Source organism: Balaenoptera borealis (assembly GCF_965194805.1).
Source record: "Balaenoptera borealis genome assembly, chromosome: 15".
Taxonomy (NCBI): domain Eukaryota; kingdom Metazoa; phylum Chordata; class Mammalia; order Artiodactyla; family Balaenopteridae; genus Balaenoptera; species Balaenoptera borealis.
Window position 1 is genome coordinate 60,736,966 of NC_138871.1, and position 27,345 is coordinate 60,764,310.

The 27,345-nt window shown below is 42.8% G+C and overlaps 1 long non-coding RNA gene across 1 annotated transcript; it reads left to right on the forward strand.

Annotated features, from left to right (window-relative positions):
- The first annotated feature begins 13 nt into the window (after nt 1–13).
- LOC309611539 lies at nt 14–27,252 on the forward strand. Its single transcript, XR_014234582.1, has 2 exons — nt 14–56; nt 23,376–27,252. It is a non-coding gene; the product is annotated as an uncharacterized lncRNA (long non-coding RNA).
- The last annotated feature ends 93 nt before the right edge of the window (nt 27,253–27,345 follow it).

Here is a 27,345-nt window from a genome sequence, read left to right on the forward strand (position 1 = left end):
GCTGGGAAAGTCCGGGGAAGGCTGAGGCTGGGCTGTACCCCCGTTTGGGACAGTAGGTAGGTAGGAAATTTTCCATTCTCGTGCTAGGGAACTGCGACCCTGAGAGGCCATCGAGCTCTGGTTTATCTAGTTCTGGTCTGTTTCCGGTAATACCGGCCCTGTGAAAGAACAATGGGGAACCTGAAAGCCTGAATGATACTTTTAAAAAACAAGAGTTTCCGAGTATAGCTAGTGTGGAACAAAGTTCACTGGCCCGACTGCCCAGCTTGAGTAAACTTTGAAAGTTGGAATTTAGTGACAACATAATTTCTGGAGGCTTGAAAATCCTGGCAGAGAAATGTCCAAATCTTACCTACCTCAATTTGAGTGGAAACAAAATCAAAGATCTTGGTATAGTAGAAGCTCTGCAAAATCTTAAAAATTTGAAAAGTCTTGACTTGTTTAACTGTGAGATCACAAGGCAGGAAGATTATAGAGAAATTATTTTTGAACTGGTGCAGCAAATCACATACTTAGATGGATTTGACCAGGAGGACAGGGGGAATCGGTCCCAGGAAGGCTCCAAAGGGTTCTGCTGGGTTACAGACTCAGTCTTAAATCTGAAATGATCAAAGGTGACTGGAAAGCTATAGAATATGGCAAAGAAGTGATTAAGGGACCCACTATTTAGAAAAAAGAGGGATGAGCCAATTTGGACTAGTTGGAGAGTAATTATAGGACCAAAAATCATGTTTTTATCTCCCAACTAGTTGACGTTATTCAATAAAATCTTTAGAATTATTTTTGCACTTGGCTGATCTTTCTTTTTTAAAATTGTGGGAAAAAAAGCCATAAGATTTATTATCTTAAAGATTTCTAAGTGTACAGTGTTAAGTATATTCACACTGTTGTGCAACCAACCTCCAGAACTTTTTAATCTTGCAGAACTGAAACTCTGTGCCCATTGAACAACTTCCCATTTCCTGCTGCCCCCAGCCCCTAGTTACTATGGTGTACTTTATGTTTCTATGAATTTGACTTCTCTAGATATCTCATAGAAGTGGGATCATACAGGATTTGACTTTTTGTGACTGGTTTATGTCACTTAGTATAATGTTCTCCAGGTTCCTTTGTGTTATAGCATGTGTCAGAATTTCCTTCTTTTTTGAGGCTAAATAATATTCCATTGTATGTATACATACATTTTAATGACATCTGTTGATGGATACTTGGGTTTCTTCCACTTCTTGGCTATAGTGAATAGTGCTATTATGAACATGAGTATGCAAGTATCTCTTCAAGATCCTGCTTTGGATTCTTTTAGATATACACCCAGAAGTGGGATTGCTGGCTTGTCTTTGTCTGTTTGGGTTGTTGTAACAGAATACCATATATTGGGTGGCTTATAGATAACAGAAATTTATTTCTCATGGTTCTGGAGGCTGGAAAGTGCAAGATCAGGGCATGATTAGGTGTCTGGTGAGATTTGCTTCCTGGTTCATAGACGACTGTCTTTTTGCTGTGTCCTCACATGGTGGAATGGGTGAGGGAGCTCTGTGGGGTCTTTTTTATAAGGGCACTAATCCCATCATAAGGGCTCTGCCCTCATGACCTAATCACCTCACCTCCCAGAGGCCCCAGCTCCAAATGCCATCACAGTGGGGGTTAGGATTTCAACATAAGAATATTAGGGGGAAACAAACATTCGGTCCCTTACATGGGTCATATGGAAATTATATTTTTAATTTTTTGAGGAATCTCCATACTGTTTTCCACAGTGGTTGCACTATTTTACTTTCCTACCAGCAGGGCACAAGGGTTCCTATTTTTCCACATCCTGGCCAACAGTTGTTATTTTCTGTTTTTTTGGTAGTAGCCACCCTGATGGATGTGAGGTATTATTTCATGGTGGTTCTGATTTGCATTTCCCCAATGCATAGTGATGGTGAGCATTTTTTCATATGCTTGTTGGTCATTTGTATGTCTTCTTTGGAGAAATGTCTAGTCAAATCCTTTGCCCACTTTAAAATTGGGTTGTTGTTGTTGTTATTGTTATTATTATTATTGAGTTGTAGAAGTTCTTTATATATTCTGGATAGTAACCACTTACCAGGTATATGATTTGCAAATATTTCCTTCCATTCCGTCAGTTGCCTTTTCACTGTTGATTGTGTCTTTTGATGAGGCTCATTTCTTTCGCCAGTCTAAAGTTTTTGGAGGGCACGATTATATATCCGGGGCATCTTCAGTAAATGATTGTGGAGCGAAGCAAGGAACATACGCTGAGGGGAATTAGACAACATGCTTTTAATGAGATGGGATTTAAGTTTTGATGGGCAAGGCAGGCTCCGAGTGGAAATGCAGATGGCATTTGTGTGTGGCCCCCTCTTTCATCTGTTCCTCTCTGCTCAGGCATGAGGCTCTCTATCAGCAAGGTGATACTGGAACCCAGTTCAGTTTGACAAATGGTGTGGCAGGCACTGTGCTAGGGGTTACAAAGGAGAGCAAGGAAGGCAAAGCTCTACCCTTACCAGGTGCCATCCTGCAGGGAGATAAACAAGATGGGAACTTCAGTGTAATGTGAGGAGGAGGGCACCCTCAGGTAGTGGTTACTCACTGTACGAAAAGAGGCAAAGAAGGGCACCTAACCTGGACCAAGGGATGACGGAAACCTTCCTGGAGGAGGTGGTCCTGAGGTTGTTTGGCACCTGGCCTGGTCTGCCCTCAATAAAGGGCAGCCTTGAGCTCCTCCACTCCTCAGAACCCAGGGGCAGGGTCACCATCCAGAATCAGCCGGAAGAGGGCGCACCACTGCAGGAGCAGAGCTGCCGGGAGGATGTCAGGATCTACTGTATTGTGTTATATTTCCCCACTAACAAGCTCTATTTAAAGGTGCAAAAAAAATTCTAGACAGTTTATTGAGGAATTTCAATAAACTATTTCCTTTGGAAAACTAAAAGGAGCAATATATATGACTGATAAATTTATTTCAAAAATTAAGTGTTTAAGGGAATTCCCTGGCAGTCCAGTGGTTAGGACTCCACTGCTGAGGGCCTGGGTTCGATCCCTGGTTGGGGAACTAAAATCCCACAAGCCACACAGCATGGCCAAAAAAATAATAATAATTTTTAAAATGCTTAAAAAAAGATTTATTGTATTTACTAACATATTATGCTTCTTAGGTGCCAGTTACAGCTCTAAGCACTTTACATGTATTTAACTTACATGTATTTACTCACAACAGCCCTGTGAGGTAGGTATTATTATTACTCCCCTAGGAAGACAGGGAAACTGAGGCACAGGGAGGCTAAGTAACTGGCCCAAGGCCCCCAAATTAGGAAGCAGCAGAGCTGAAATTTGAACCTGCAGCCTGGCTCTAGAACCTGTGCTCTTGGCATTGGATGCTTAGATTTAAAAAAAATTTTTTAATTTTAATTTAAAAAAATTGAAGTATAGTTGATTTACAATGTTATGTTAGGTTCAGATGTTCAGCATAGTGAGTCAGTATTTTCATGGCATAGATTTCATGGCAGTATTTTAATGGCATAGATTATATGCCATTAAAAGTTATTACAAGATAATGGCTATAATTTCCTATGCTATGTAATATATCCTTGCTGCTTATCTATTTTATATATAGTAGTTTGTATCTTTTAATCCTGTAGCCCTAATTTGTTCCTTCCCCCTTCCTTCTTTCCTTGGTAACCACTAGTTTGTTTTCTGTATCTGTGAGTCTGTTTCTGTTTTGCATATATATTCATTTGCATTATTTTTTAGATTCCACATATAAGTGGTATCATACAGTATTTGTCTTTGTCTGACTTATTTCACTAAGCATAATATTACCTAGGTCCATCCATGTTGCTGCAAATGGCAGAATTTCATTCTTTTTTTATGACTAATATTCCATTGTATATATATACCACATCTTCTTTACCCATCATCCGTTGATGGGCACTTGGGTTGCTTCCATATTTTGGCTATTGTCAGTAGAGCTGCTATGAACATTGGGGTGCTTGTATCTTTTTGATGGGTGGTTTGATTTTTACCTGCCAAGAAAGTTTTTCCACTTCAGCCAACTTGATCCAATAGAATATGTGTTATAAGGTCATTCCTTTTAAGACTCCATTTCCTCACTTGCACCTTCTGAAAAATTCACCGTTGACTTAGTTGTTTGATGTAGGACTTGGTGTCACAGAGCCCTGGCACATCACCCAGGGGCTCCTGAAGTCACCTCTTAGCTCTCTGTTGTCCAGGTGCCTGGGAACCTTACTTAAAGCCACACTTAAAAAAGGCTCAGAATAGGGCTTCCCTGGTGGCGCAGTGGTTGAGAATCTGCCTGCCAGTGCAGGGGATACGGGTTCGATTCTTGGCCTGGGAAGATCCCACATGCCGCAGAGCAACTAAGCCCGTGCACCACAACTACTGAGCCTGCGCTGTGCAGCCCACGAGCCACAACTACTGAAGCCCATGTGCCTAGAGCCCGTGCTCTGCAACAAGAGAAGCCACTGCAATGAGAAGCCTGCACACTGCAACGAAGAGTAGCCTCCGCTCGCCACAACTAGAGAAAAGCCCGCATGCAACAACGAAGACCCAACGCACCAAAAATAAATAAATTAATTAATTTTTAAAAAAGGCTCAGAATAAATTAAAACAAACACACAAACAAACAAAAAAGGGACTTCCCTGGTGGTGCGGTGGTTAAGAATCCACCTGCCAATGCAGGGGACATGGGTTCGATCCCTGGTCCGGGAAGATCCCACATGCCACGGGGCAACTAAGCCTGTGCACCACAACTACTGAGCCCGCGTGCCACAATTACTGAAGCTTGCGTGTCCTAGAGTCCATGCTCCGCAATAAGGGAAGCCACCACAATGAGAAGCCTGCACACCACAACGAAGAGTAGCCCCCGCTCTCCGCATCTAGAGAAAGCCTGTGGGCAGCAACGAAGACCCAATGCAGCCAGAAATAAATAAAAAACAAAAAGACATAGACATAAGGGAAAAAACTCTAATGAGAAAGGATCTTAAAAAAGTAACCACAGTACCATTATTACACTCAATAAAATTGAAAATAATTCCTTAATGTCATCTAATATTAGAGTCCAATTTTCTCTGATTATTTCTATTTTCTGTGATTATTTCATAACTTTCTTTTCACAGGTATATTTGGTTTTAGGTCCCTTAAGTCTTTTCTTTCTTTCTTTCTTTTTAAAGATATTTTTTTGATGTGGACCATTTTTAAAGTCTTTATTGAATTTGTTACAATATTGCTTCTGGGTTTTGGGTTTTTTTGGCCACGAGGCATGTGGGATCTTAGCTCCCTGACCAGGGATTGAACCTGCACCACCTACGTTGGAAGGCAAAGTCTTAACCACTGAACTGCCAGGGAAATCCCTCTTAAGTCTTTTCTGATCTATAAAAGAATGTCTTCCTTTTAGTTTTTATACATTTTATTTGTTAGCAAAACTGGGTCATTTGTCCTGTGGAATAACTAGGAAGACAGAGAAAATCGGCTTAAGATGTCTCTGCGACCCTCTTTGTCCCTAGGTGCTATCCCACTAGGTGTGTTCAGTCAAAATATCGTGTTTTAAAATCACTTGAAATACTTCTTCTCTATGTGATTATGAAATCAATATGATACACTGTTAGTTTCATTTGTTCCAGTTTGTTTTTGATTGATGGGGGTTGCCTTTTCTAAATATGATTTTGTTTTATAATACTGCAAGATATCTACACGGCTGAAAGTCAAAATTATAAAAAAGATATAAACAGAGAAGTATAGCTTCCATGTCTGCTCTCTTCCCCTTTCAACCGTCAGTCTCTTCCTTGCTTTAGAGATGTATTTTTTATTAGTTTGGCTTTATCCTGCCATTTTTGTTTATGTGTGTGAACTTGTATTCCTCCTCACTTTCTAATATGATGCGTACTCTTCTGACCTTGTATTTCTGGAGGCCATCCTTATTCCGTTTTACAGCAGCATAACACTCCACTGTGTGTGCATTCCAGAATTTGTCCAGCCAGTCCCATACGGATGGACATTTGAGTTGTACTCAAGCTTTGCTATTGCGGATTGTGCTGCAGAGAATAACCTTGAGCGTATGTCATTTCACAATTTTGGTAGTTATATTTGGGGTAGACTCCCGGGAACTGTGATTGTTGGGTCAAAGGGAAAAGGCACGTGCAATGTTGCTAGACATGACAAAATCCTCCAAAGAGATTGGTACATTTTGAATTCCCATCAGCAGTGTAGCAGAGTAACTGTTTTCCTAGAACCTCACCAGTAGAGTGTGTTGTCAAACTTTTGGGTTTTTGCTTATCTGAAAGATAAGAAATGGTATAGTTTAAATTTGCAGTTCTCTTGTTATGAGCAATGGGGAAGTATTTTCATTGATTTCGTTTGCTTTTCTTTTTCTGTGAAATGCCTATTCATATCTCATTTTTAAAATCAAGTTATTGGGCTTTTTCTTCAGAGTCTTTAATTGTTAAGGATATTAGCCCTTTGTCTATGATATATTGATAATTTGCGGTAATTTCTCCCAGGTTTTCATTTGCCTTTTGATTTTACTTAGGACTTAAAAAATGCCATGGAGCCAAATTTATTAATCTTTTCTCTTATTACTTCTGGATTTTGCCTCTCTTAAGTTATAAAATATTTCACCCAATTTTTTTCTATTATTTGTATGGTTTCATTTTTACGTTTAGAGCTTTGACCCATTTAGAATTATTCTGGTGTTTAGTGTGAGAAATGGATCCAATTTTATGTTTTTCCCTATAGGTGTCCAATTGTATGGTATGTGAATTATATCTCAATAGAGCTATTATATATAATGTATATATATAACCACTGTTTAAGTGTTAGGATATACTATTCCAAACATATATGTGTGTGTATATATATATACATATATGTGTATATATATATATATATATATATATATATATATATGTAGTGGTTGATTCTGGATGGTAGGATTGTAAATATTCTCTATTTTTTCTCTACATGAATAGATAGGCCATATTCTATTCTCCTGTATTTGCAAGAACGTCTTTCTATGTTATACACCTCAGAAGGCTGGAATATTTATTTCTGAGAGGATATAAGGCAGGCCCAATAAAAACTTTTTTTGGAAGAAGTTTGTCGATTCTTAGTTCATACTTAGGCAGCCAAACAAGTATTTGCATGTCTCCTGTGCACTCTGAACCATGCTATGTGCTGGAGAAAATTTTAGAAAAAGCATAATGATCTAGACGGTCATATCTAAAAGTCAGTGCACCTTGATGGGAGTAGGGGCCATGGAAAAAGTTGAATAAGTGGTATAGACAGAGGATGAAGAATTCACAGGAGGGAGAGATCTCCATAGGCAGGGGTGGCCCTGGAGGCTTCAAGGAGAAAGCGTCTTCCAGTTAGTCTTTTTAAAATAAATTTATTTATTTATTTATTTTATTTTTGGCTGCGTTGGGTCTTTGTTGCTGTGCGCGGGCTTTCTCTAGCTGCGGTGAGCCGGGGCTATTCTTTGTTGTGGTGCGTGGGCTTCTCACTGTGGTGGCTTCTCTTGTGGAGCACGGGCTCTAGGTGTGCGGGCTTCAGTAGTTGTGGCACGCGGGCTCAGTAGTTGTGGCTTGCAGGCTCTAGAGCACAGGCTCAGTAGTTGCGGTGCACAGGCTTAGCTGCTCTGCGGCATGTGGGATCTTCCCAGACCAGGGCTCAAACCCATGTCCCCTGCACTGGCAGGTGGATTCTTAACCACTGCGCCACTAGGGAAGTCCCTCCAGTTAGTTCTTGATGGATGAATAGGATTTAGACTGACAGGGAGGAAACAGACACATGGAGGCAAGGACCAAATTGTGAGCAGAGGTGAATGGGGGCTCTTAAGGGCATTCAGGGGACCAGGAAGGCAGGGCTGGTCAGAGGGTCTGCCTTGAACATCTGACACTGTACACTGTGACTGGGGGCACGGCTCTCTGCTCCTGACACGAGGTGAGCTGTCCTCAGTCTCCAGGGACTGGGAGCCTCTCAGAGGATCCAGTTACTCACAGAACCCCTCCTCAAGGAGCTCGTTTCTAGTGGTCAGCTGCTTGCAGGTGCTGAAGCTTGCAGATGCCCACGGGCAAAGGGACTGTCAAGGTTTGCATTTGATTTTGCTCCTCATTATTCCATTCTTGGCTGGCACCCATGGTGTGCGGACCCTTGGGTCTGCACCAGGACCCAGCCAACCCTCCGCGGATGGGCACACGGCAGCTGCCTGGCAGGGCCTGTAGAGGGCAACCACCCAGGCTCAGATCGGCTTCTGCTTAGAAGAACTCTGGGCACGAATCTTCCTCCTCCTCCTCCAAGTGTCAGAGGAAGCAATGGCATCTCTGTTGGGGATGGAGTCAGGGAGGAGGCGCAGGCGAGTCTACAGCCTAAAGCAGCCACCTCACCACCTGTCCTGCATCACAGCCTCATTCCTTTGAGACTTAGTGTGAAAAAGGCCCCCAGATTTTCAGCTAATCTTTTTGATTGTGTGTGTGTGTGTTTGGTGGGGGTGGGAGGCTTCTGTGGGTCACCCTCCCCTGTGACTCTCTGGAACCACTTCCAGACCCTACACCCATGCCTCTTCCTCTGGGCTGCCCCTCGATTGCAAAGGGTGCCCTTCAGCACGCGTTCTCCCCATTCAGGGCAGGGCAGTACTCCCAAAGGGATTTCTGTAACTTCCTGAGATAATCCACTTCAGTTTTAAACAATCCTACTTATGTGTAAGCTAACACTCTTATGTTGCAGGAATAGAGAATACCTGAGTACCACTTTTTATTCCCTTATTTACAGACTCTACTGTGTTCCCCCTTAGAGGGTCACATGATGGGATGAACAGAGCATGGGTCTCAAGTCAGATGCAGCCCTGGCTCTGTCACTACCAGCTGAGTGACCTCAGGTGAGTGACTTAGCTCTGAGCCTCTTTCTGCCCCTTTGCCTGCTTGTGGTAAAGACTGAACAACACCGGCAGAGCTCATGGGCAGGATGCTGCGAAAAATAGTTTCGTTGCTACGTTCCAAAGCCCTCAGCCTTCTGTGTTTTGAGTCCCCTAACCTAATCCATCCTGTTTTCCGACACTTTAATCAGCGCCCCCTCTTTTGAGTGCATTGCTGTCCACTGAGGCACTGAACTCACCCAGAAGCCTCTACTGAGCCTGCACAATGAAAATATTCCTTTCCAGGCAAAATTTCTATACCAAGAACCGGCTTCTAGGCCCGATGAGGCTACCCCTGGAAGAGAGTGCCCTGGACACAGTTCACTGCACAGGAGCAGACAGAGGTGCCTGTGTTTGCAATCTTGTCCTCAGTTCCCTGACACCGGTCTCCAAGGGAATTAGCAAAAGGCATCTCAAATGTCAGGGTACATATTTCTATCTGAGGTTGTGCTCTCTGTCTTCTCCCTCTGTGGACCTGTACCACATCCGCCCAGAAATAAGTGACCCAGCCTCCTTGTAGAATGGCCTATACAGAAAGCATGCCTTCCTGGGTTCGGGATGAGAACTGGGACAATACACGAGGGAGAGTTGAGGCTTGTGAATTAAACAGGGCACACATAGTGGTCAGGAGCCAAGTTATTAATGTTTCTCTGATTTCCCTCTGGAGCAGTCAGGAACTGTTTCTCCCCTCACCTTTACTCCTCTCCTTCGCATCTTGTAACCCCTTTGATAATCAAGATGGTGGTATAAAAAAGCAGGTACCCAATAGCTCCTCGTAACCTTATTTCAGTGTCTCCCTTCCTCCTTTGTCCTTGGGCAGCCACCCTCATACCCAAGTCTTCAGGCTGCCCCCTCCTCCCATCTCATTGTCCCCTGGGGCTGGTCCTACCCATAGAACTTCATTGCTTCTCACTGTCTCTGTACCAAAGTGTTTAACTAATTTAATTAATGTTCCCAAGCCAAATGAGAGAAGACCAGAAGGTACTCCAGGTTCCCCGTTGAGTTCCCTGTATAGGTCGAGGCACACCATAGACTTAGTAATTCTGATGTTGGAAATTTTTCATAAAGTGGGAGATGCTTTTGGGCCAGTGGGTCATTCAAGCGATCTCATCGGATACTGGATACTAAAGTTCTTCATAAATTAAAAACAAAATTATGAGACAACCGTCATCCTCATAAGCAATCAACTGAATACTGTGCTTGGTGATTGGGACCACTGCTCTAATTAAGTATGACATACAAAGATAATCTGATGCCTATTTAGTGATATTATTTTATGTTTCCCTCCAGCCCCCATTATAATTAGCCACTGAGGAAGAGTATCCTTTATTATTTATTTATTTTTGTTCATTTATTTTTGGCTGTGTTGGGTCTTCGTTTCTGTGCGAGGGCTTTCTCTAGTTGCGGAGAGCGGGGGTCACTCTTCATCGCGGTGTGCGGGCCTCTCACTATCGCGGCCTCTCCTGTTGCAGAGCACAGGCTCCAGACGCGCGGGCTCAGCAATTGTGGCTCATGGGCCTAGTTGCTCCGCGGCATGTGGGATCTTCCCAGACCAGGGCTCGAACCCGTGTCCCCTGCATTAGCAGGCAGATTCTCAACCACTGCGCCACCAGGGAAGCCTGGAAGAGTATCCTTTAATTTGACTTTTCGATGATAGTGTATGTTTTCTGATAAGTTGTAGTTTCTTTCTTCAGAACGTAGAGTAGTGGTCTTCAGAGTATGGTCTAAGAGCTGGCAGCATCACCACCATCTCCCGGGAATTTGTTAGAAAGACAAATTCTCAGGCCCCACCCTAGTACTCCGAAATTAGAAATTCTGGGGGTGGGGTGCAGCCATCTGTTAGAACAAGCCCTCCAGGGGGCTGTGATGCACTCAAGTTTGAGAACCACTGGTGGAGAGTAACCCATTAACCAGTCAGTAGCCTATTAACCTCCTGTAGCTTGGAGCACCAGCCCACCCCTTTGCAGGAAATCTCCCAGAGAAAATACAATTCTTGTCAACCTTGTCTCTTTTCTAATCAAGTTGCCTTGTTTTGTCTGGAGTAGTGAGTTGAGGTGAGGAAGAGGGACCCAGTCTTCAGGACAACAAGAGAAGTACCTGCTTAGCCCAGCTGAGCTGCAAACAGAGGGTGCACCTCAGATTAAACTGAGCCAAATGGGAGGCTCAGACACCCACTGTGTCCTGAGGGCTGCTGGGCCCCACCATCCCAGGAGTAGGCTCCTGGTCTGATCGGCCTCTCCTCATTCATCAGTGGGAAAGAAGAGCCGGATGAACATCTTTTATTGCTGTGTGGTCTGGTTTTAAAGTAAGTCAAGAACAGGACTTATCACAGGGATGGTCTACAAGGGTACAACCTTCCTCTTGACTGAGACGTGATAAATTAGATTTTAGATTGGAAAAGATTTCTTCAGAAGAGGCGTTAGAATCATAATGGTTCACACTGGCTGAGTGCTTCTTGCTATCAGTGTGGCCATACCAGCTGATGAAGCCTGGTAAATACCAACTACCTCATTGCATTTGCTACTTATAACCCTTCAAGAGAGGCACTGTTATTAGCCTATTTATAGGCTGGGAAACTGAAGCTCAAAAAGGTTGAGTCAACTGCTGGTTAGAAAGAAAAAGAACTGGTGTTTAAACTAAACAACCTCAACACACAGCCACATGTTTAACCACCAACCAGGGCTCCCTTCCATGAGTTTAATGGACCAGAATCATCCTTTATTCATTTTTCATGAAATCTCAGCTTCTCTGCCCCTCCTCCATTGTCTTCTTGCCCCTCTCTCCCACTTAGTCTCCCTCTTCTTTCTTAGTTTGTTGACAGTCTTTTCTCCATCCTGACTGAGTGCTTTGTTTTCAGGGGTCTCTATGGGCCGCTCTTTGCCTGATCCATCCATAATTAACCCCGAAAAATGATCAGAGACAGAAATTTGCATTTAAAATTTCTTGTACTTTCTCAGGCTAAAAAACCCAAAGGTTTTGAATAGTATTTATTTTCTGAATGGAGAACCAGCGTCAGGTCCCTCTTAGATGTTGACGGTCTTGGGCTGAGGTGGGTATTATGAGTAAACCAGTGGTTGCTGGAGCCCAGAGCAGTAATTCTCATGTGAGGTTGGGTGAGTGGGCCACACCCCACAAGGGACATCTGAATATGAGCCTGGCTGTTCCGACTCTTCCCTCCCACTCCGATTCTGAATCCCCTGGGACAGGGGTCAGGACGTTGGCCTTTTTATGAGGTCCCCAGTAATACTTAAGATTAGACTCTTTGGGAAATGCTGGACCGAAGGAGTAAACCTTGGTTGGTTCTCTCATTTTCTTGCACCTATTCTAGAAACTCTCTTTGGAGATCCTGAGGCCAGCGGTCCCAGGACCAAAATTTGAGAACACTGCTCTAGAGCAGATGTCTTCAAACTTGAGCATGCATCAGAATCCCCCCAAAGGCTTGTTAAAACATGGACTGTGGGCACCTTTACTAGAGTGTCTGACCCAGTCAGTTTCCGGTGAGGTTGCACTTCTAATAAATCCCCAGGTGATGCTGATGTTGGGGGTCCCGGGACCACACCGTAAGAACTACTGTGCTAGATCATTACATTGCATTAAAGAGTAGATTGGCCCTCAGCCCAGACCAGAGACTTTTCTTCACTTCAAGCTAAAATGTGTAATGATAGCAACTCTCGACATGCCAGGGCTTTCTCATAAATTACCAGGCTCCTTATGTACCTCTGTTCTCAAAAGGTACAGCAAGTGCTCTGTTCACTGTTAAAACCAGGTGCTGGGAAACTTGGGTCCTAGGATTCCATTACAACCCAGACAATAATGTGAATGACCACAGGGAAGTCATCTATCTTTCTTTGGCCTGATTTCCCTCCATTTGCCAAATGTGACATCTTGAGGAGATAAAATGAGAGAATAAATTAAAACACATTCAGAAAAAGTTTAAAGCTCAAGGTACAAATACTGGCCATGACCCTGAATCTCTCACTGGGGAGGTGAAGACTGGCTCCTGGGTCTTGGTTTTTCACTTACTTGTGGGGTGACCTGGAGCCAGTGGTCAAGCTGCCATTTCTTTTCTTTTCTTTTTTTTTTTTTTAATAAATTTATTTATTTTAGGCTGTGTTGGGTCTTCATTGCTGCATGCGGGCTTCTCATTGCAGTGGCTTCTCTTGCTGTGGTGCATGGCCTCTAGGCGCGTGGGCTCAGTAGTTGTGGCGCACGGACTTAGTTGCTCCGCGGCACGTGGGATCTTCCCGGACCAGGGATCGATCCCATGTCCCCTGCATTGGCAGGTGGATTCTCAACCACTGCGCCACCAGGGAAGCCCAAGCTGCCATTTCTTCATCTGAGCTAAGTAGAACTAGACCGTGAATGGAGCCTCTGAAAATGTAGCTGCTTCCCCATGCTTACTTGTAGTTTGAAAGTTGCATTTAAAATTGTCTTTCACAATCATTGCTTTAACGCTCATTCTTATTGATATTTTTCTTTGTAAGTTCTTCCATTTATAAGGAGAAAACTCCATCACAACGGCCCCTGCCTGGGTAGGACCAGTAGGCTGTTAGGCAGCAAAGGCTGGAGGTGGGGGACAGGGGGCTGCTGCTGCATCAGCCTTAATCTGGGGAGCAATTTTTGGTTGCTGAGGAATGATATGACAACTAGTGAGATGTCATTAGAGTACATAAAATATAAACCACTAGGAACACTTATTTTTGTGATAGTTGGGACTGACTGATAGTAAGAGAGACTGTTTAGCCACGATCACAGGAATTATAAAAGAGTTGACACGCAGTTGTCTTGTAATTGTCTGTTTACCTGTCCACCGCTGCACCTAGACTAGAAGGTACCTTTCGGTGCGGCCAATCTTCCATCTTTTCACTGATATTGTCTCACTGCTATTAGAGTTGGCATTTAATAATTATTTCTTGAGTTAAATTATTGAATGCCATTGATGATAGATGTGAATTAACTTAAAAATGTCATCTTTTGGATAAATTGGTTTCACCTTAAATCCATTTTGTAACAAGGCGAAGATAAATATGTTAGTGAATGAGTGACTGAATAAACCAATGATCAGATGATAAAGGAAAGAAACAAATGAGAAAAAAAATACATCAGTAGCCTCTTGGCTGGTCTGTTTCAGGCTCCACAGAGGTCCTTAGTAGTCCAGCCCGATTTTGATGGAGGCTAAAGGAACGAGACCAGGGTCATTGGCTTGACCCCTACCGGAGCCCTTTAGTTTTGCTCTGTCTGGTGGCCCAGGCTGCAATGCGGAGCCAGACCCAAATCAAACTGGTCCTGATAGATGATGGTGTGAGCAACACTTGCCTTCTCAGGGATCCTCCTTGTGGAGCAATTCCTTATCTTCCTACAAAGGCCAGAGACATGCTCCACGTCCCAGGAGCAAGTGCCCATCACACGAAAGACCACATTCCATGGGTCAGCTTTTCCCCCCATTTAATTCATCAGAGGACCCTTCCCATGGTATTCTGCTCTGCTCTGTAGACAGTGAGTAAGACCTAGTTAGTACTTAACCTAGTAAAAGGGAACAGTCACCAAGAGGTGGAGACCCTCATGGTGCGAATGTCAGACATAACCGAAAGCCAGAGGAGAAGGCATTTCTGGGAAGATGGGCTGCCCATTCCTTCCTTCTGTAGGTTAGTTGTTTATGTGTTAGATACCAGGTCAGGTGCTGCAGAAGATTAAATACAGACACAGACAGACTGACAGGCGTGAGTGCACGTACATACACACACACACACAGACACACACACTTTCTCCTCCAGAAACTTACAAATGGAGGAAGCCTTACAAATGCATAGATCATTATAATAAAGGCAATATATAATAAGAACAATCATTTTTTGTTTAAATAATGATTTGCTGATTCCTATAAATAGCCTCTCTTGCCCCTTGTTTCTTCCCATTAACCTTTCTTTCACCTCTGCCTTTACCTGATTGCACTTTCCAGCTTATGGGCGTTACATAGAATAGCAGTTCTTATGAAATGCAAGAGCAAGAAAAACAACAGCCTTTCAGTCCATTCTTGTTCACAGGAAAACACCAGAGACTGGAAGGGTCCTGTGAGTCAGTGAACTGTTGCTCCTGGCAGTTGAAATACTTAACTTGTCATCTGAAAAAGATGCCCTGGAGCTAAAAACCATGGGGTTACCTGAGGTCTGGGAGTGGGTCGCCAGGACAGGGGAAGGGAAGTGACCGGGTGGGGCCTGGGCAACAAAGGCTCCAGGAAGGACTTGGCTTCTTATCTCTGCTCTGCCATGTCCTGCCTCTGATTTCGGGAGTCACATTGCTTCTCTGAACCTCGGTTTCTTCATTTGCAGCATGGCCATAATACCTACTCTGTCTACCTCACGGGGTTGTCATAAAGCTGAAATGCTCATTTCAGCAGAACTCATGTTTCTTGGTTCCTTGGAGAAGAGGTGACATTGGCAAGTACCTGACACCCCTTTAAACTGGAGAAGTGATTCAGTGATTTCCCCACGAACCTTGCAAGGAAGCAAACAGCTTTATCAGGCATCTGCTCTGCAGTGATGTTTGTGATTCAATTTAATTATCCCAACAACCCTACAAGGAAGGTACTTTCTTCTCCCTTAAACAGAGGGAGAAACCAGAGCTCAGAAGAGTTGACTGTGGCATACCTGGGATCCCTCGGGGATTGGAACTCAGGTCTGTCTGACTCTGCACATTCATTGTTCACTGTGCCCCACTGGCTCATGCTTTGGTTGCAGTTGGATATGGAACTAAAACCTAGGCCTTTGCATTAAGTCATCAGGATGCTAGACACCCAAGCAGGCCATGGAGAAATGAGAGAAGAGACAATGGGACCTCTGGAAGACACGTTGCCTCAGGACTGTTTTATGGAGACAGCTGAGAGCTGGTGAGAGGCCTGTGTCTACCAAGTGGGCATCACTTCTTCATCCTCTCTCTCTTTCTTTCTCCGGTATCTACTTAGGATGACCCCAAAGCCAAAGGTCCATAGAACACAGAACACATCTTCCTGGCCTCACACAAAGCTCTCGAAGCTGCCCAACTGACCTCCAGCAGTCAGGCCAGGTGGACACTTCATGAGGAACCTAGCTGGGGAACATCGTGGGAGCTGAGTGGCGGTGAAGAGTCGGCAGGGGCAGGCTTCACTCTAACTCCCTTTCTTGACGCAGTGCTGCCTCCTCCTCCTGGCCTGCTTTCTGACGTCCCCAAGGCCTTTCCAAGTAGGGAGAGTGGAAGGACAGAGTGGATGTGGCGAATCAAGAAACGCCATCCTCTAATCAGGTCACCCACACAGCCCCCTGTCTAACCCAGTTGGTGCTGGGCCTTTTGCCTGGGGATCATTCTGTTCTGTAACAGTAATGCTGACCTCAAGCTAGGCTACTCTGTCCAGATCCTTGTTGGATCTAAACAAGCACAGCAGCTATCTCTGGAGAGTTCTGTCTTGCTGGCAGGTCTCCAGAAGGGGGCGTTGCTGTTTAGCCAGGGGAGTCAGCAAATGGCTTTTCCTCCTACTTGGACTGCTTGGGTAACCTGCTGGTGGATTTTCCTCGGGTACAGAAGGATCCAGATTGTCTAGAGACATGTGAAAAAGAGCCTCAATTTCTAAGAGAAGGCATCAAAGTTGCTAAGTAGAAGCTCATTATACAAAAATCAATTTGCATTTTTATGTCACAGTTAGGAAACAAAAACTTTTAAAGCTTACATTTATAAGAGAAACAAAAGCTATAAGGGACCAGAAATAAATCTAATGAAATATATGCATGATCTTTATGAAGAAAATTATAAAACTTCACTGATTTAGGTATTCTTTGATAGATAGATAAGGTATGTTCATGATATGAAGATTCACTGTCATAAGATTTCAATTCTTCCTAAATTAATCTATAAATTCTAAAAATCCAGACAGGATATTTTGTGTAACTAAATAAGATGATTCTAGCCTTGGGCTTCCCTGGTGGTGCAGTGGTTAAGAATCCGCCTGCCAATGCAGGGGACATGGGTTCAAGTCCTGGTCTGGGAAGATCCCACATGCTGCAGAGCAGCTAAGCCCGTGCACCACAACTACTGAGCCTGCGCTCTAGAGCCCACGAGCCACAACTACTGAAGCTCACGTGCCACAACTACTGAAGTCCGTGCACCTAGAGCCCGTGCTATGCGACAAGAGAAGCCACTGCAATGAGAAGCCTGGGCACTGCAACGAAGAGTAGCCCCTGCTTGCCACAACTAGAGAAAGCCCACGTGCATCAACAAACACCCAACACAGCCAAAAATAAACAACAACAACAACAACAACAAAATAATAATTTATTAAAAAGAAAAAGATGATTCTAGCCTTGCTGCAAAAAAGCAAAGGGCCAAAATAACTATGAAATTTTGAAGAAAAGGAGATGAGTGACTTACTTTATAAGACTTATTAAGTTAAGGTGGTGTGGTATTAACCTAGAAAGAGACAAATAGACCCATGGAACAGAACAGAGAGCCCCCAGGCAGATTCCTGTGTATGCGAAGAATTGATATATGACAGAGGCAACATGCAGATCCATAGAGAAAGGATGAATTATTCAATGAATGACACTGGAAATTCAGAAACCCATGTAGAAAAACAAAACCAGAAACAACCCATTAAATTCTAGGTGAAAAATGTGAAAAGCAGAACTTTAGGACTTCTAGGGGAAAATATAGAAAACTTTCAAGATCAGAGAGTAGGCAATAATACCTGAAAACACAAAAAGGACAGACTATAAAGAATAGTGATAAATTCATCTGCATTAAAATGTAAAGCTCCTTTTCATCAAAAGAGGCCATACGGCCAAACAACCAACAGGGAGGGAACCCAGCCCCACCCATCAGCAGACAAGTGGATTAGAGTTTTACTGAGCTCTGCCCACCAGAGCAACACCCAGCTCTACCCACCCCAGTCCCTCCCATCAGGAAGCTAGCAGAATCCTCTTAGATAGCCTCATCCACCAGAGGGCAGACAACAGAAGGAAGAAAAACAACAGTTCTGCAGCCTTTGGAAGGAAAACCACATTCACAGAAAGATAAGACAAAATGAGAAGGCAGAGGACTTTGTACCAGATGAAGGAACAAGATAAAACCCCAGAAAAACAACTAAATGAAGTGGAGATAGGCAGCCTTCCAGAAAAAGAATTCAGAATAATGATAGGGAAGATGATCCAGGACCTCGGAAAAAGAATGGAGGCAAAGATCGAGAAGATGCAAGAAATGTTAAACAAAGACCTAGAAGAATTAAAGAACAAACAGAGATGAACAATACAATAAATGAAATGAAAAATACACTAGAAGGAATCAATAGCAGAATAACCGAGGCAGAAGAACAGATAAGTGACCTGGAAGACAGAATGGTGTAATTCACTGCCGTGGAACAGAATAAAGAAAAAAGAATGAAAAGAAATGAAGACAGCCTAAGAGACCTCTGGGACAACATTAAACGCAACAACATTCGCATTATAGGGGTCCCAGAGGAGAAGAGAGGGAGAAAGGACCTGAGAAAATATTTGAAGAAATTATAGTCGAAAACTTCCCTAACATGGGAAAGGAAATAGTTACCCAAGTCCAGGAAGCGCAGAGTCCCATACAGGATAAACCCAAGGAGAAACACGCTGAGACACATAGTAATCAAATTGGCAAAACTTAAAGACAAAGAAAAATTATTGAAAGCTGCAAGGGAAAAACGACAAATAACATACAAGGGAACTCCCATAAGCTTAACAGCTAATATCTCAGCCAAAACTCTACAAACCAGAAGGGAGTGGCATGATATGTTTAAAATGATGAAAGGGAAGATTACTCTACCCAGCAAGAATCTCATTCAGGTTTGATGGAGAAATCAAAAGCTTTACAGACAAGCAAAAGCTAAGAGAATTCAGCACCACCAAACCAGCTCTACAACAAATGCTAAAGGAACTTCTCTAAGTGGGAAACACAAGAGAAGTAAAGGACCTACAAAAACAAACCCATAACAATTATGAAAATGGTAATAGGAACATACATATCGATAATTACCTTAAACATGAATGGATTAAATGCTCCAGCCAAAACACACAGGCTCGCTGAATGGATACAAAAACAAGACCCGTATATATGCTGTCTACAAGAGACCCACTTCAGACCTAGGGACACATACAGACTGAAAGTGAGGAGATGGAAAAAGATATTCCGTGGAAATGGAAATCAAAAGAAAGCTGAAGCAGCAATACTCATATCAGATAAAATAGACTTTAAAATAAAGAATGATGTAAGAGACAAGGAAGGACACTACATGATGATCAAGGGATCAATCCAAGAAGAAGATATAACAATTATAAATATACATGCACCCAACATAGGAGCACCTAAATACATAAGGCAACTGCTAACAGCTCTAAAAGAGGAAATTGACAGTAACACAAAAACAGTGGGGGACTTTAACACCTCACTTACACTAATGGACAGATCATCCAGACAGAAAATTAATATGGAAACACAAGCTTTAAATGACACAATAGAAAAGATAGATTAAATTGATATTTATAGGACATTCCATCCGAAAATAGCAGATTACACTTTCTTCTCAAGTGTACACGGAACATTCTCCAGGATAGATCACATCTTGGGTCACAAATCAAGCCTCGGTAAATTTAAGAAAATTGAAATCATATCAAGCATCTTTTCCGACCACAACGCCTATGAGATTAGAAGTCAGTTACAGGGAAAAAAACGTAAAAAAACAAACACATGGAGGCTAAACAATACGTTACTAAATAACCAAGAGATCACTGAAGAAATCAAAGAGGGAATAAAAAAATACCTAGAGACAAATTACAATGAAAACACGACAATCCAAAACCTATGGGATGCAGCAAAAGCAGTTCTAAGAGGGAAGTTTATAACAATACAAGCCTACCTCAAGAAACAAGAAAAATCTCAAATGAATAATCTAACTTTACACTTAAAGGAACTAGAAAAAGGAGAACAAACAAAACGCAAAGTTAGTAGACGGAATGAAATCATAATGATCAAACCAGAAATAAATGAAATAGAAACAAAACAATAGCAAAGGTCAACAAAACTAAAAGCTGGTTCTTTGAGAAGATAAACAAAATTGATAAACCTTTAGCCAGACTCATCAAGGAAAAGAGGGAGAGGACGCAAATCAATAAAATTAGAAATGAAAAAGGAGAAGTTACAATGGACACCGCAGAAATACAAGACATCATAAAAGACTACTACAAGCAACTCCATGCCAATAAAATGGACAACCTGGAAGAAATGGACAAATTCTTAGAAAGGTATAACTTTCCAAGACTGAACCAGGAAGAAATAGAAAATATGAACAGACCAATCACAAGTAATGAAATTGAAACTGTGATTAAAAATCTTCCAACAAACAAAGTCCAGGACCAGATGGCTTCACAGGTGAATTCTATCAAACATTTAGAGAAGAGCTAACACCCATCCTTCTCAAACACTTCCAAAAAATTGCAGAGGAGGGAACACTCCCAAACTCATTCTATGAGGCCACCATCACCCTGATACCAAAACCAGACAAAGATACTACAAAAAAAGAAAATTACAGACCAATATCACTGAAGAATATAGATGCAAAAATCCTCAACAAAATACTAGCAAACAGAATCCAACAACACATTAAAAGGATCATACCCCATGATCAAGTGGGATTTATCCCAGGGATGCAAGGAGTCTTCAGTATACACAAATCAATCAATGTGATACACGATATTAACAAATTGAAGAATAAAACCCATATGATCATCTCAATAGATGCAGAAAAGGCTTTCGACAAAATTCAACACCCATTTATGATAAAATCTCTCCAGAAAGTGGACATAGAGGGAACCTACCTATATGCAATAATAGAGGTAGATAATAATAGAGCAATAATTAAGGCCATCTACGACAAACCCACAGCAAACATCATTCTCAGTGGTGAAAAACGGAAAGCATTTCCTCTAAGATCAGGAACAAGACAAGGATGTCCACTCTTGCCACTATTATTCAACATAGTTTTGGAAGTCCTAGCCATGGCAATCAGAGAAGAAAAAGAAATAAAGGAATACAAATTGGAAAAGAAGAAGTAAAACTGTCACTGTTTGCAGATGACATGATACTATACATAGAGAATCCTAAAGATGCCACCAGAAAACTACTAGAGCTAATCAATGAATTTGGTAAAGTTGCAGGATACAAAATTAATGCACAGAAATCTCTTGCATTCCTATACACTAACAATGAAAGATCAGAAAGAGAAATTAAGGAAACAATCCCATTCACCATTGCAACAAAAAGAATAAAATACCGAGGAATAAACCTACCTAAGGAGGTAAAAGACCTGTACTCAGAAAACTATAAGACACTGATGAAAGAAATCAAAGATAACACAAACAGGTGGAGAGATATACCATGTTCTTGGATTGGAAGAATCAATATTGTGAAAATGACTGTACTACCCAAAGCAATCTACAGATTCAGTGTAATCCCTATCAAGTTACCAGTGGCATTTTTTACAGAACTAGAAAAAAAATCTTAAATTTGTATGGAGACCCAAAAGACCCCGAATAGCCAAAGCAGCCTTGAGGGAAAAAAACAGAGCTGGAGGAATCAGACTCCCTGACTTCAGACTATACTACAAAGCTACAGTAATCAAGACAATATGGTACTAGCACAAAAACAGAAATATAGATCAATGGAACAGGATAGAAAGCCCAGAGATAAACCCACACACCTATGGTCAACTAATCTATGACAAAAGAGGCAAGGATATACAATGGAGAAAAGGCAGTCTCTTCAATAAGTGGTGCTGGGAAAACTGGACAGCTACATGTAAAAGAATGAAATGAGAACACTCCCTAACACCATACACAAAAATAAACTCAAAATGGATTAGAGACCTAAATGTAAGACCGGACACTCTGAAACTCTTAGAGGAAAACATAGTAAGAACACTCTATGACATAAATCACAGCAAGATCTTTTTTGATCCACCTCCTAGAGTAATGGAAATAAAAACAAAAATAAACAAATGGGACCTAATGAACCATAAAAGCTTTTGCACAGCAAAGGAAACTACAAACAAGACGAAAAGACAACCCTCAGAATGGGAGAAAATATTTGCAAACGAATCAATGGACAAACGATTAATCTCCAAAATATATACACAGCTCATGCAGCTCAATATTAAAAAAACAAACAACCCAATCCAAAAAATGGGCAGAAGACCTAAATAGACATTTCTCCAAAGAAGACATACAGTTGGCCAAGAAGCACATACAAAGATGCTCAACATCACTAATTATTAGAGAAATGCAAATCAACACTACAATGAGGTGTCACCTCACACCAGTTTGAATGGGCATCATCAGAAAATCTACAAACAACAAATGCTGGAGAGGGTGTGGAGAAAAGAGAACCCTCTTGCACTGTTGGTGGGAATGTAAATTGATGCAGCCACTGTGGAGAACAGTATGGAGGTTCCTTTAAAAAACTAAAAATAGAATTACCATATGACCCAGCAATCCCACTACTGGGCATATACCCAGAGAAAACCATAATTCAAAAAGACACATGCACCCCAATGTTCATTGCAGCACTATTTACAACAGCCAGGTCATGGAATTAATCTAAATGCCCATCAACAGATGAATGGAGAAAGAAGATGTGGTACATATATACAATGGAATATTACTCAGCCATAAAAAGGAACGAAATTGGATCATTTGTAGAGACGTGGATGGATCTAGAGACCGTCATACAGAGTGAAGTAAGTCAGAAAGAGAAAAACAAATATCGTATATTAACGCATATATGTGGAACCTAGAAAAATGGTATAGATGAACTGGTTGGCAGAGCAGAAATAGAGACACAGATGTAGAGAACAAACGTATGGACACCCAGGGGGGAAAGCGGTGGGGGGTGGGGGTGGTGGTGGGATGAATTGGGAGATTGGGATTGACATGTATACACTGATGTGTATAAAATGGATGACTAATAAGAACCTGCTGTATAAAAAAATAAGTAAATAAAATTAAAAAAAAAAAAAAAGAAGAGGCCATATGGGAAAAATAAAAAATAGACAAGCACAAACTGAGAGAAGAAGTTGGCAGTGGGGCAGCCATAAGGGGTGTGCTGCTTGGTCTTCCTTCATGAGAGAAACACCTGCCAGGTGTGTGATTGGCTGACAGCCAGTAGATGCCATGCCTTTAAGATCCACCAGTGTTCAAGCCAAGGCCATGCTCTCCCTTGCCTGGTCCCTGCCAGTGACTGAGCATGGTGGGAGAACCTAAGCTGAGCCATTCTTGCCCAATGTTGGTCTCCTTTAAAAGGCAAACTTTCTTCTGGGGCTCCCCATTAGCCTGGCCGAGACCTTTCAGAACTGCCTACAGAAGAAGGCCCTTCCTACTCAATCCTCCTCTCTTTTCTCCCATCACAGGTATCAAGAGCTGCATTGGCATCTGAAGATTCTTCCCAACCACTCCTGTTCCTTTTCCCACTACCCTTCAGAAGCATTGACCCCCCCAATAATTGTCTTGCACTTCCAATTTCCTCTTGGTGTCTGCTTCTTGGAGGACCTGAACAGACATAGCTTATAAATAACAGAGGACTAGTATCCAGAATGTATATGTAAAAACAAACAAACTACAGATTGATGAGATAAATAACTCAATAGAAAATTAGGCAAAAGATACAAACAAGCAAGCCACAGAAGAAATCTAAAAAGCCAATGAATACACGAAAAGATGGCTGATCTCACTAGTAGTCAGGGAAATGTAAATTACAGGAAACCAGATACCATTCTATACCCATAAGATTGGTACAAACTGAAAAGAACAACAACAACAAAAAACCCAAAAAACCCAAAACAAACAAAAAAACCACAAAACATTTGCTGAAGTATTGGGTAAGACGTGGGGCAACAGGAACATGTGTGCTGTTGGTGAGAGGGTGAATTCATGCGACCACGTTGGACAGTTTAGTAGTTACTCATTTAGTAAAGATGAGGGGACTTCCCTGGTGGCGCAGTGGTTAAGAATCCGCCTGCCAATGCAGGGGACATGGGTTCGATCCCTGGTCCGGGAAGATCCCACATGCTGCAGAGCAAATAAGCCCGTGCACCACAGCTACTGAGTGTGTGCTCTAGAGCCTGTGCTCCACAACAAGAGAAGCCACCGCAATGAGAAGCCTGTGCACCGCAACGAAGAGTAGCCCCCGCTCGCTGCAACTAGAGAAAGCCAGGGCATAGCAACGAAAACTCAAAGCAGCCAAAAAATAAATAAATAAATAAATAAATAAATTTATAAAAGACGAGGAAGTACTTACCCATCTTTAGAGACTTTCCCACATGTACATAAGGAGACACACAGAAGAATACATTGCAGAATTATTTGAAAGAGGAAAAGAACCTAGAGCAATCTAAATGTCCAGCAAGAGAAAAATGGATGAATACATTGTGAAACAGATATGCTACAGAATATCATACAGCAAATATGCTACGGAATATCATACAGCAAAAATTTCCACATGGAATGGAAGTGAAAAACTGACTTTCGGCTGTGAAAAGTCCTAATAATGTATGCTTTATTTATTTTGAAAAGTTAAAAGAAAGAGAGGGAGAGAGACTTGCTTATCCTCTAGTCTACAGGAAGTAAGTTGACAAGTACTTTTGATGTGATTTGTCTTGGCCACACTAACTGCTGAAGGAGACTATGATTTTGTAAATCTTTCATCTATTAAAAACAGACGGAAAAGTGTCATTTGTTAACAAATTGTTTTCTCATCAGTCCCAGCAGCTGTTGAAGTTGCCAGAAATTTGGAGGTACTCTCTCAAATGTCTGCCTTGAGTGGGCCTGGCATTCGGAAGTACAAAGGAAGGGGAGAGGGGTGAGGAGGGGGCTTTCGTGGGGGAAGAGGAGGGGTAGGAGTGGGAGGGCTGGGGAGCTACCTCGCTGGCTCTGCCTTCCTCTAGCCTGAGGCTGACGGTCCAGCGGCTGCCTCTTGTGTGCTGTCCTGGAATTCTTATTATGTCTCAGGAATCTGGCTCTGGCCAGTGATGAAATTACAGACAACAGTGCCCAGCCTCACCCATGTGACCTGAGAGGGGAAACCTCTCTTCTGGATGCCGGCTTTGGAAAACCTCCCAGACCTCTCTGCCAGGGCCTTGTCCCCAGTTGCCTTCCTGACCTGGTACTGACAAGCCCTGAGCTGTGCACTGGCCCCTCCCTTCCACTAGGAAAGTGTCCCTCTACTGCCTTTGTCCACAATAGGTAGTAAGCACTAAGAAAGCAAACCAGAGCAGGTCTGAGGCTCAAAGAGTTTTCAATCAGAGGGAGAGTTATTTTATTTTTGTTTTTAATTTTTAAATTTTATTTTTGGCCACACTGTGCTGCTTGTGGGATCTTAGTTCCTCTACCAGGGATCGAATCCGTGCCCTTGGCAGTGAAAGTGTGGAGTCCTAATCACTGGACCACCAGGGAATTCCCATTATTTTATTTTTAAAAATCCTATTCAGAAAATGTTCATTGAGCCTTATGAGGTACCTGGGCGACAACATGGAACAAGATTCTGATCTTGTCCTCAAGGCAGGTAAAGCTCAGAGGAGAAAGAAGGTAGGCCTGTGAACAGGCAGTTATGAAAGGATGAGATAAGGGCTGGGATGGATAAGAGCAGGGTGCTGGTACCCACTGGGGCCAGATGAGAGATGCTGGTGCAGTGCTGTTGGGAAAGGAAGAGGTGTGTGGTAGGCAGAGTAACGGCCCACAGAGGTTCATTTCCTAATCCCCAGAACCTGTGTCACCTTACAAGGCAAAAGGGACTTTTCAGATGTGATTAAATTCAGGATTTTGAGATGGGAGGATTATCCTGGATCATCTGTGTGGGCCCAGGGTTAATCAAAAGAATCATTAAAAGGTGGAAGAAAGCATATGGTCAAAGTCAGAGAGAGTTGAAGATGCTGTGCTGCCGGCTTTCAGGATGAAAGAAGGGGCGAAGAGCCAAGGAATGCAGGCAACTGGAAAATATCAAGGGAGCTGACTCCCCGCTAAAGCCTCTAGAAGGAACACAGCCCTGCTGACGCATTGATTTTAGCTCAGTGAAGCCCATTTTCGGACTTCTAACATCCAGAACTGCAAGATAATAAATTTGTGTTATTTTAAGGCACTAAGCTTGTAGTAATTTGTTACAGCAGCCGTAGGAAACTATCAACTAATATAAGGTGAATAGGTTCAAGAATGATTTAGTAAATAATTTGATGAGAGAGAGGAGGGGAGAGAGCGGCCTCATGGGATTTCTGGGTCAGGCATTAAGGTGAATTGAAGTCCCGTACCCTGAGCTAGGGTCCACTGGAGAGGGCTTGGGGGAAGAGGGATGGTGACGAGATACTCCCTTTTGGACACATTACAGTGTTAAGTTTGAGTGTCTACCAGTGTCAAGGTGAAGATGTCCAGTAAGCAGTTGTCTGCCAGGAGAGAAACTGGCCTGGAGACCGAGGTTGTCCGTGGTAACTGAAGTCCTGGGTCACATGAGGTAACCCACAGAGTGACACTGGGGAGAGAGCTGAGGACAGAGCCCCACGTTGGAGGGAAAAATCTCTTTATAGGTAGAGACACAGAGAACAGAACACACCTCCAGAGAATTTTTTGTTCTGTAAGCATTTCTGTTCTTGTATCCTCTTTGCCCCCAGGGCTCTTACAAAACCTCCTCGTGTACAAATGGACAGATTTCGGTGCTGCGCTCCTGGATTCTCCCTTTTATCCTGGTTCTCAGCCTCCCAGACACATACGGGGCTTTAAAATGTCCCTGGGCTCCAGCTCCCACGCTTTCTTCATGCAGAGCAGCTCCACGTGTCCTGCTTGGGGACATCAGGGTCTGCACACAGAGTCTGCCTGTCAGCAGCGAGCCCTGCCTCTTCTCTCTGGTTCTCCTGCTCAGATTTTGGTCCTGTCAGAAGGAGGCCACCTTCTTGACTCTGCTCCTGGCATTTGAACCTGAGCTTAATTTGACTGTTTCGGAGTTAGAGTACCTCAGCCCCGCTCCCTAGCTTTTGTATGTGCTGTTCTCTCTGCCTGGAACACCCTTCTGGAAAATACCACCAGGTCTGCCTGACTCAATTTGCAAAGCACTTCTGCAGGATTTTTTGTCCACGGGAGATAGTTTCATTTTAGTCTCATGTGGATCGTGAATGACTGTTTACTGGCCTGTGTCCCTCTTCTTGACCACGAGCTCCTTGTGAGCACGGACCCTGGTTTATTTATTTCGGTATCACCAGCACCTAACAGAGTACACAATTCAATAAATGTTTTTGCTGAACTGAACCCATCCTTCTCGACTGCGTCTCTGTCTGCATCTGACAGCTAGGTGAGCTTGCACAGCTGACAGGCAGGCACTAATTAGCAACAGGTGAATAG